Source organism: Bos taurus, chromosome 7, assembly GCF_002263795.3.
Source record: "Bos taurus isolate L1 Dominette 01449 registration number 42190680 breed Hereford chromosome 7, ARS-UCD2.0, whole genome shotgun sequence".
In the NCBI taxonomy this organism is placed as follows: Eukaryota; Metazoa; Chordata; class Mammalia; order Artiodactyla; family Bovidae; genus Bos; species Bos taurus.
In genome coordinates this window covers 63688126-63697473 of record NC_037334.1, presented here as the reverse complement: position 1 = coordinate 63697473, position 9348 = coordinate 63688126, and positions in this window count along the sequence as shown.

Genomic DNA, 9348 nt, shown 5'->3' with positions numbered 1-9348 from the left:
CTTTGCAGAGTACAGTGATCAAACTAGATTTCCTCAAAGAGCCCTTCCTACTCTGAAATTCTGAGATTCAGATTCTTTACAGGCTCAGACAATTCAGGAGACCCAGGAGACACAGGTTCAATCCTGGGTCAGGAAGATCCCCTGGAGAAGGAAATTAAAACCCACTCCAGTATTCTTGACTGGAGAATCCCATGGACAGAGGAATCTGGCAGGCTAAGTCCATGATGTTGCAAGAGTCGGCCATGACTTAGCAGCTAAACCACCGTGGTGAGCACTGAAAATGTGTAAGGTTCTACGCTAGGCATGGAGGACAAGAATCAGACATGGACCCTCAGCAAGGTGCTGCACAGCTCACCAAGCAGGATGCCATAAGTATGAGATTTAGTAGATTACAAGGAGAAAATTTAAGATGACAGGGGATTCATGAGAGAAAGAGGAAATACAAAGCTGGGAGATAAGGTGTCTCTATCATTTCTTGCCTATTTAGATGCTGCCTTCATAGAGGTGGTTCTCTAGAGAGATTTTTGGACCAAGAGAGGCAAAGACCAGGACCATTTGGGTGCAAAAATAAATGTTTTTTAAATTGCACTTATATAATGCCTTACACTGTATAAAGCTCATTTTCTAAATCATTTGTGTGTGCTTAGTTCCTCAGTCATGTATGACTCCTTGTGACCCTTTGGATTAGAGCCTGCCAGGCTCCTCTGTCCATGGGATTCTCCAGGCAAGAATACTGGAGTGGGTAACATTTCCTCCTTCAAGGAATCTTCCCGACCCAGGGATTGAACCTGCATTTCCTGTGTCTCCTGCATTATAGGCAGATTCTTTACCCACTGAGCCATTGGGTAAGCTCTAAATCATTTAGTAGTTCTTAAACCTAAATGCACTTGAGAATCACTTGGATAAAATCCAACTCTGAGAGCCAGAGATTCTGAATCGAAAAGTCTAGAGCAGAGCCCAGGAATACGCATAATTAATAGAAGGCAATGGCACCCCACTCCAGTACTTTTGCCTGGAAAATCCTATGGATGGAGGAGCCTGGAAGGCAGCAGTCTGTAGGGTCGATGAGAGTCGGACACGACTGAGTGACTTCATTTTCACTTTCCACTTTCATGCATTGGAGAAGGAAATGGCAACTCACTCCGGTGTTCTTGCCTGGAGAATCCCAGGGACGGGGAAGCCTGGTGGGCTGCCGCCTATGGGGTCACACAGAGTCGGACATGACTAAAGTGACTTAGCAATAGCAATAGCAATATAACAGCACCTACTCTTAACTCTTCCAATCCATTTGCCACCTTGCATCCTGAGTCTTCTTCTCAAAATGCACAACTATTCACAATACCCACATAAAACCCTTTAAAGTCTTCACCTTGAACCTACAACTTAAATTCCTTACTATGACCTAAAAGTGCACATGCTTATTTTGTTCTCTCTTGTATCCACCCCTAGGGCCTAACACAGGATAGATAAGTATTTCTTGAATAAATAAATAAATGAGTGAATGAATGAGTAAACTGCATAAAGGCACATGGGCTGGCCCTTAAAGGGAAGGAGAGCTGCATGGGGGAAAGTCTGGAAAGATAGATGGGCAAAGTTTCAGGGGTGACACAGGGGAAAAGGAGAGGGATTCAGTCCCTGTGTAAGACAAGGAACTGGCAGATGAGGTCTGAATGCACAGAAAAATCCTCCTTATTCAACCATGACTAGACACTTGAGATGCAGAGTGGGAGCCTGCAAACACAGGGAAGGTTTGTCCTCTTTTCAAGAGAACTAAAATTCTCAGAGCTCTTGGTACGACTGGCACCAAAACAGTACTGACTAGTTTAGTCATTGGTGCTGATGGGCAATTCTGCTGCTTTCAGAGCCAAGGGACTTGTAGGGAAGACCCAGGAATCAACCTTGTTATCTTGCAGACAGTTTTCACATCAGAAACTCATTTCCCCTCATTAGATTCCATGCCATACTCCTTTCTTTACCTATTTATTCCTTTTATTTTGTCAATCTGACCACTTAGAGCTGGCACAAGCCTAGTTTTAGGGATCACTGGAGCCTGAGAATGGATAATCCGTGCTTCATGTTCACTATGCTTCTCTTATCTGATAAGATCTCCTAAGAAAAGTGGGGCAAACCAATTCAGAGTGGTCACAAACCTGTCTTAGCCGGAGAGATACACCTTGTATTGAGCACAGGGCTGAGTCTCTGCATGCTTTGTCCAGAGACAGTTATAGCCGGGTTGTTGAGGGTGTGGGCTGCAGATCCAGATACTGTTCTCTCCTGGTCTCTTCTCACCAGCTAGGTGACACAGGTATGACAGGGATAATACTAACATCTGCTTCATAGGTGGGATTAAATGAGTTAATATATGTAAGTCCTCAGAATAATTCTTGGCTCATAAGAAAGTGTTAGTTGCTCAGTCATGTTCAACTCTTTGTGATCCCATGGACTGTAGCCTAGTAGGCTTCTCTGTCCATGGGATTCTCCAGGCATGAATACTGGAATGGGTAGTCATTTCTTTTTCCAGGGGATCTTCCTGATCTTAATGCAGGTCACCTGCATTACAGGCAGATTCTTTTACCATCTGAGCCACCAGGAACCCTAGTGGCTCTTAAGAAGTATCACATAATTATCTGATGCTGCTGGTGGTACTAACAGGGGTGATATTGCTGCTGATACTATTACTACTACTTCTCAGTTAATCCTTTCAAAAATAATTATGAAGTATGAATTGAAATTATTTAGGAAATTGAGAATTGGAGAGTTTAACTGACTAGCCCAAGGTCACACAATTAGCAAGGGGTGGAGCTCCATAAAACTGAAGTCATTCTGTCCCTGAAGTCCATGCCTACACCACGGCCAAAGTTTTCATTATCTCAAATGCTGGGACAAGTGGAACCAGAACTGCAAAAGGAAGCAGGAGCTGAAAAGATGAATGAAGGAATAAACAAAAGAACGATGCCACGGATGCAGTCCTACTGTGCAACTTCGGGTGAACTGTTTAGCCTCAGTTTCTAGAAACTGCGAAATCAGGTCAAGCGCAGTTTAGACATAAAACATGGCAGTAAGCACACATCTGAACCATCACTCCGAACCACCTTACACTTAGAAAAATAATGTACAGAGCGATCACACAGCTAAATTCTTTTATTACTGCTTGTTACTTTAACTGAGCAGGACCCCCATGGGGTCTTTCCAGGGAGTGGCGGGTAGATACTTCCCACATATCCTCTACTTTAGCTCCTCTCTGAAGTACCTAGATAACAGTGTCTGAGGCACATTTCCTGAGTTGTTTTACAGATGTGAAAACCCCCCACCAAGTGGAAGATGTTAACTATTTGATGGCCATGAGTACATAGCCCCCAGGTCTCCAGGAGCCTAAGGATTGATAATGTTAATTCCTGTGATACTCTTGTTACCTCACCATCAACAAATCAGAGAATGGTGCACAAGCTGATCACACATCCTGCGATCCTTCTCCCTCATGCATGCTCAGTCACTCAGTCGTGTCCGACTCTTTGTGACCCACAGACTGTAGCCCACCAGGCTCCTCTGTTCATGGGATTCTCCAGGTCAGAATACTAGAGTGGGTTGCTATTTCCTCCTCCAGGGGATCTTCTGAACCCAGGGATAAAATCCGAGTCTCTTGCATTGGTGGGCGGATTCTTCACCACCGAGCCACCTGGGAACCCCTGCCCTCATCGCCTTGGCCTTTAAAAAGCTTTATTGAAATCCTTTGAGGAGTTTGGGATTTTTTTTAGCAGGAACCACCAATTTTCCTTTCATGACCCTGCAACAAACCTTTCTCTGCTCCAAACTCCAACATGGAGGTTTGTTTGGCCTCACTGTGTGTCGGGCACACAAACCTGTGTTCCGTAACACCATAAGAAGTAAAAGTTGAAATGAGGATGAGAAACTCCACTAGACTCTAAAGGCCATCAGGTGAAGGATTGAATCACTCTTGTTCAAAATACGGTAATTGGTATTCAGGAGGTTATCCATAAAAGTTTTGAATTAAATGAATAAGCACAGTGCCCAAGAAACACATATGAACAAGACCAATAATTTCTTGCCCTTAACAGATCTTTTCCTGGGAAGAAATGTGAACGTTCAACATATCATTATGTAATTGTTGGCGTGGATGTTGTGGCTGCAAAAAAAAAAAAAAAAAAAACAGGAGAAACTGACCTTGTCTAAGGTGTGAGAGAAAAGTCTTTTCAGGAAAGTGACATGAGACCTAAAACCAGAAGAGTGAGTAGGAGGAACCAGGTCAGTGGATGGCACCAAGACTGGGAGGCAGGGTACGTGATTTGTGATTGTTTCTTCCTAAAAGATGTACAATTACATTTTACAATTCTACAGAACAACTAGAACATTTGTTCTTCATTTATCAACAAAAAAGAACAAAACCAACAAAATTCAAACTTGAGACAAGAGAGGAGCTCTGAAGCAGGGAGCCAGTCTGAAGGCTGTAGTGAATTCATGGTCACAGAGGTGGTACAGCAGAGACTGGGGGAGAAAATTAACAACTCCTGTTGTTATAGAGTGGGTGCTTTCAATAGAGGAGAGTTGAAGGCTACAGTCTCCAAATTCTTTCCCAACCCTTGTTGTTTTTCAGTTGCTAAGTTATGTATGACTCTTTGCAACCCTATGGATTGCAGCATGCCAGGTTTCCCTGTCTTTCACTGTCTCCCAGAGTTTGCTCAAACTCATGTCCATTGAGTCAGTGATGTCATTCAACCGTCTCATCCTCTGTCACCCCCTTCTCCTCTTGCCCTCAATCTTTCCTAGCATCAAAGTCTTTTCCAATGAGTTGGCTCATGCATCAGGTGGCCAAAGAATTGGAGTTCAGCTTCAGCACCAGTCATTCCAATGAATAGTCAGGGTTGATCTCCTTTAGGATTGACTGGTTTGATCTCCTTGCTGTCCAAGGGACTCTTAAGAATCTTCTCCAACACCACAGTTCAAAAGCAACAATTTTTCAGTGTTCAGCCTTCTTTATGGTCCAACTCGCACATCCACACATGACTACTGGAAAAACCATAGCTTTGACTATACGGACCTTTATTGGCAAAGTGATGTCTCTGCTTTTTAATATGTTGTCTAGGTTTCCCAGCCCTGAGCCTCTGTAATTCTAATTGGAATCAGGGTTGCCTTGTCTCCCAGCAGCAATCCCAGCATGAGGGCAAAGACAAACAAGGAAAGGCAAATTAATCTCCATAACCAGCCCTCTTCAGCCCTGGGAAGTTGGCTTTCAAGTTTTTTTTCTCTCTTTTTAATTGGCCAGTCCTCCCACACAACTGTGTTCTTCATGCTGTTCTGGTCCTTCCTCTCATGGAGAAAATGACAGAAAAGACAAATGAACCCATATTTATGTAATAATGACTCTATCCTAATTCTTTCTGGCCTATCTATTGGTGACAGAATGGCAGAATGGTTAAGAGTCTAAGTCTAGAATCAGAGAAGTCTGGATCGAATCACAGCCCCACCAGTTATAAACTGCATGATTTTCACATGTCTCTGAACTTTGTACTTCCATATGTGACATGGGAATAATTACTGTATATATTCTCTGTGTGCATATCCTTCATGGTTGTCATGAGGAATAAATGAGATAATGGGCTGGCATAGTATAATCCCTCAACCCAATCAACATTTATTATCAATAATAACAAGAAGTGAGTGAAGTAGCTCAGTTGTGTCTGACTCTTTGCAACCCCATGGACTGTAGCCTACCAAGCTCCTCCATCCATGGAATTTTCCAGGCAAGAGTACTGGAGTGGATTGCCATTTCCATTTCCAGGGGATCTTCCTGACCCAAGAATCAAACCCGGGTCTCCTGCATTACAGACAGATGCTTTACCATCTGAACCACCAGGATCTCACTAAAAAGATAATGCTTTCTTGAAGGATATTACATTATAATGCTGACATTGGTTCAGTTCAGTTCAGTTGCTCAGTCATGTCCAACTCTTTGTGACCCCATGGACTGCAGCACGCCAGGCCTCCCTGTCCATGCTGACATTATTGGCACTGAAATAAAGGAAGTAGCGGTATTCTTGGAGTCAGGCAATCAATGGCTATTGATTCATAAAGCAAAACTTAGTATGACAATAGTTTCTAGTATAAAATTTGTTATTAATGCATTGACAGTCTGAGAGGGGTTAAGCAATTTGCCCTAAGACACTCATAGTGTAATGGAACTTTCATTAGAACATGGGTAATTCTGATGCCAGAGCCCAGGCAAGTATGCAGTTTCAGTTAGTTCTAGCTAAGCCAGCTGTAAAACAAAGGCACTGACTTTAAAAACAGAAAAGGCAATACAGCATGGGGTGATGTGTTGAGTTAGACCTGCTGGGTTCAAATTCTAACTTTTCCATCTACTAGCTTGCTGAGCTATCTTTTTCAATTTCCTTAACCTTGTTAAGCCTTGGTTTCCTCATCTACAAAATATGAGACACAGTAATAGTACTTGCCAGTTTCATTTTCATGAGTATCAAATAACATTCTTAACTGAATGCCGAGCCCATGATGATACGTGATGATACGTGAAAACTAGCAAACTTGAAGAGGCAGATAAACCTTAAAAATCATCCCTAGTTCCTGGATTTATAAGGAGATAAAGTAAAAGGACCAAGAAGTAAAGAGAAACCCTTGCTCAAAGTTATCTAGATCATTAGAAGGTACTGCAGTAACTCCCAGTCCAGGGCTCCTTAGTGGCAGGAATTGAATCTGACTCATCCTGCATCTCTCAGGTGCCCAGTGCTCCAGGGATGCAGGAGAGGAAATGATGGAAAGGATGAAAGTATGGAGTAAAGGAAGGAGAATCAAAGGCCGGAAGAGAGGCTACCCAGAGGAGTCCATGGTCTACTTTGAGCAATTCTGATCATATTGAACTTCCAGCTCTTGTTCTCACCTCAACATTAATGATTTTCTATAAAAGCACTCTTCTCAAGGCTGCAGCCAGGTCCTTCCCAACTCTTACTTCTGTCAGCGCCGATCCAGTCTCTCATCAGAAGCTTGGGTGGGGGGATGGGGGATATTCTGATGCAAGGGGCACTAGCTGGGATCTGGCAAGTAGTGAAGTCTACCATTGCAAGTATCAGGTTGGCAAAAAGATCTGAACCAGGATCTGAAGATGGGTAAGAACCAAATTGTTCTGAACAGGCATGGTCTCTTTGAGATGCTGACACTGGCAAATGCACCACTAGGCGCTTGCTCTGCTGCTCCTAACTTCTGATTCTGCCACCACCCAAACTGTACTTGCATCTCTGCTTTACTCTCTCAAAATTTCCCAGTCAGCAGGAGCACTAAGCTAGCAATCTGAAATCCTATGCCCATACTCAGGGATCAGGGAACAGTCCTAGCACCTTTAGGAAGAAATATGTCCTACTTTCCACCAACAACCCCTAAAGAAGAATTCTCCCATAACATGAAGAAGGCTGAGTGGCCAAAATAATAAACATATTTGTAACACAGTAATTGACTTGACTATATCTCTGAGCAGATTGTGAGCCTCATGATAGCAGGCTCATGATCAAATCCTAATCTAAATTCTGTGCCTAAATCCTAATCTAAAAGCTACCCAAGGACTTTCATTAAAAAATCCATAAACAATAAAGGCTGGAGAGGAAAAAGAGAGAAGGGTAATAAATTCTTACTGTTGGTGGGAATTTAACTTGGTATAGCCACTATGGAAGCAACAGTTAGAACTGGACATGGAACAACAGACTGGTTCCAAATAGGAAAAGGAGTTCATCAAGGCTGTATATCGTCACCCTGTTTATTTAACTTATATGCAGAGTACATCATGAGAAACGCTGGACTGGAAGAAAAACAAACTGGAATCAAGATTGCCGGGAGAAATATCAATAACCTCAGATATGCAGATGACACCACCCTTATGGCAGAAAGTGAAGAGGAACTCAAAAGCCTCTTGATGAAAGTGAAAGTGGAGAGTGAAAAAGTTGGCTTAAAACTCAACATTCAGAAAACTAAGATCATGGCATCCGGTCCCATCAGTTCATGGGAAATAGATGGGGAAACAGTGGAAACAGTGTCAGACTTTATTTTTCTGGGCTCCAAAATAACTACAGATGGTGACTGCAGCCATGAAATTAAAAGACGCTTACTCCTTGGAAAAAAAGTTATGACCAACCTAGATAGCATATTGAAAAGCAGAGACATTACTTTGTCAACAAAGGTTCATCTAGTCAAGGCTATGGTTTTTCCTGTGGTCATGTATGGATGTGAGAGTTGGACTGTGAGGAAGGCTGAGCACCGAAGAATTGATGCTTTTGAACTGTGGTGTTGGAGAAGACTCTTGAGAGTCCCTTGGACTGCAAGGAGATCCAACCAGTCCATTGTGAAGGAGATCAGCCCTGGGATTTCTTTGGAAGGAATGATGCTAAAGCTGAAACTCCAGTACTTTGGCCACCTCATGCGAAGAGTTGATTCATTGGAAAAGACTCTGATGCTGGGAGGGATTGGGGGCAGGAGGAGAAGGGGACAACAGAGGATGAGATGGCTGGATGGCATCACTGACTCGATGGACGTGAGTCTGAGTGAACTCTGGGAGTTGGTGATGGACAGAGAGGCCTGGCATGCTGCGATTCGTGGGGTCGCAGAGTCAGACACGACTTAGCGACTGATCTTATCTGATCTGATCTGAGCCACTATGGAAAACAGTATGGAGGTTCCTGAAAAAACTAAAAATAGAGCTGGTAAAGAATCCACCACAATGCAGGAGACTTGGGTTCAATCCCTGGGTTGGGAAGATCCCCTGGAGAAGGGAAAGGCTACCCACTCCAGTATTCTGGCCTGGAGAAGTCCATGGACTTTATAGCCCATGTGGTCACAAAGAGTCAGACATGACTGAGTGACTTTCACTTTCAGAGCTACCATATGATCCTGCAATCCCACTCCTGGGCCTATATCCAGAGAAAAGCATGGTTCAAAAGAATACATACACCCTAAACACTGCAGCACTGTTTACAATAGTCAAGACATGGAAGCAACCCAAATATCCATCAAAAGAGGAGTGGATAAAGAAGACATGGTGCATATACACAATGGAATATTGCTAAGACATTAAAAAGAATGAAATAATGCCATTTACAGTATCATAGATGGACCTAGGAAATGGCAACCCACTCCAGGGTTCTTGCCTGGAGAATCCCAGAGACGGTGGAGCCTGGTGGGCTGCCGTCTATGGGGTTGCACAGAGTCAGATACAACTGAAGCGACTTAGCAGCAGCAGCAGCAGATGGACCTAGAGATTGTCATACTGAGTGAAGTAAGTCAGAGAAGGAGAAATATCATATGGCATCCCTTATATGTGGAATCTAAAAAGAA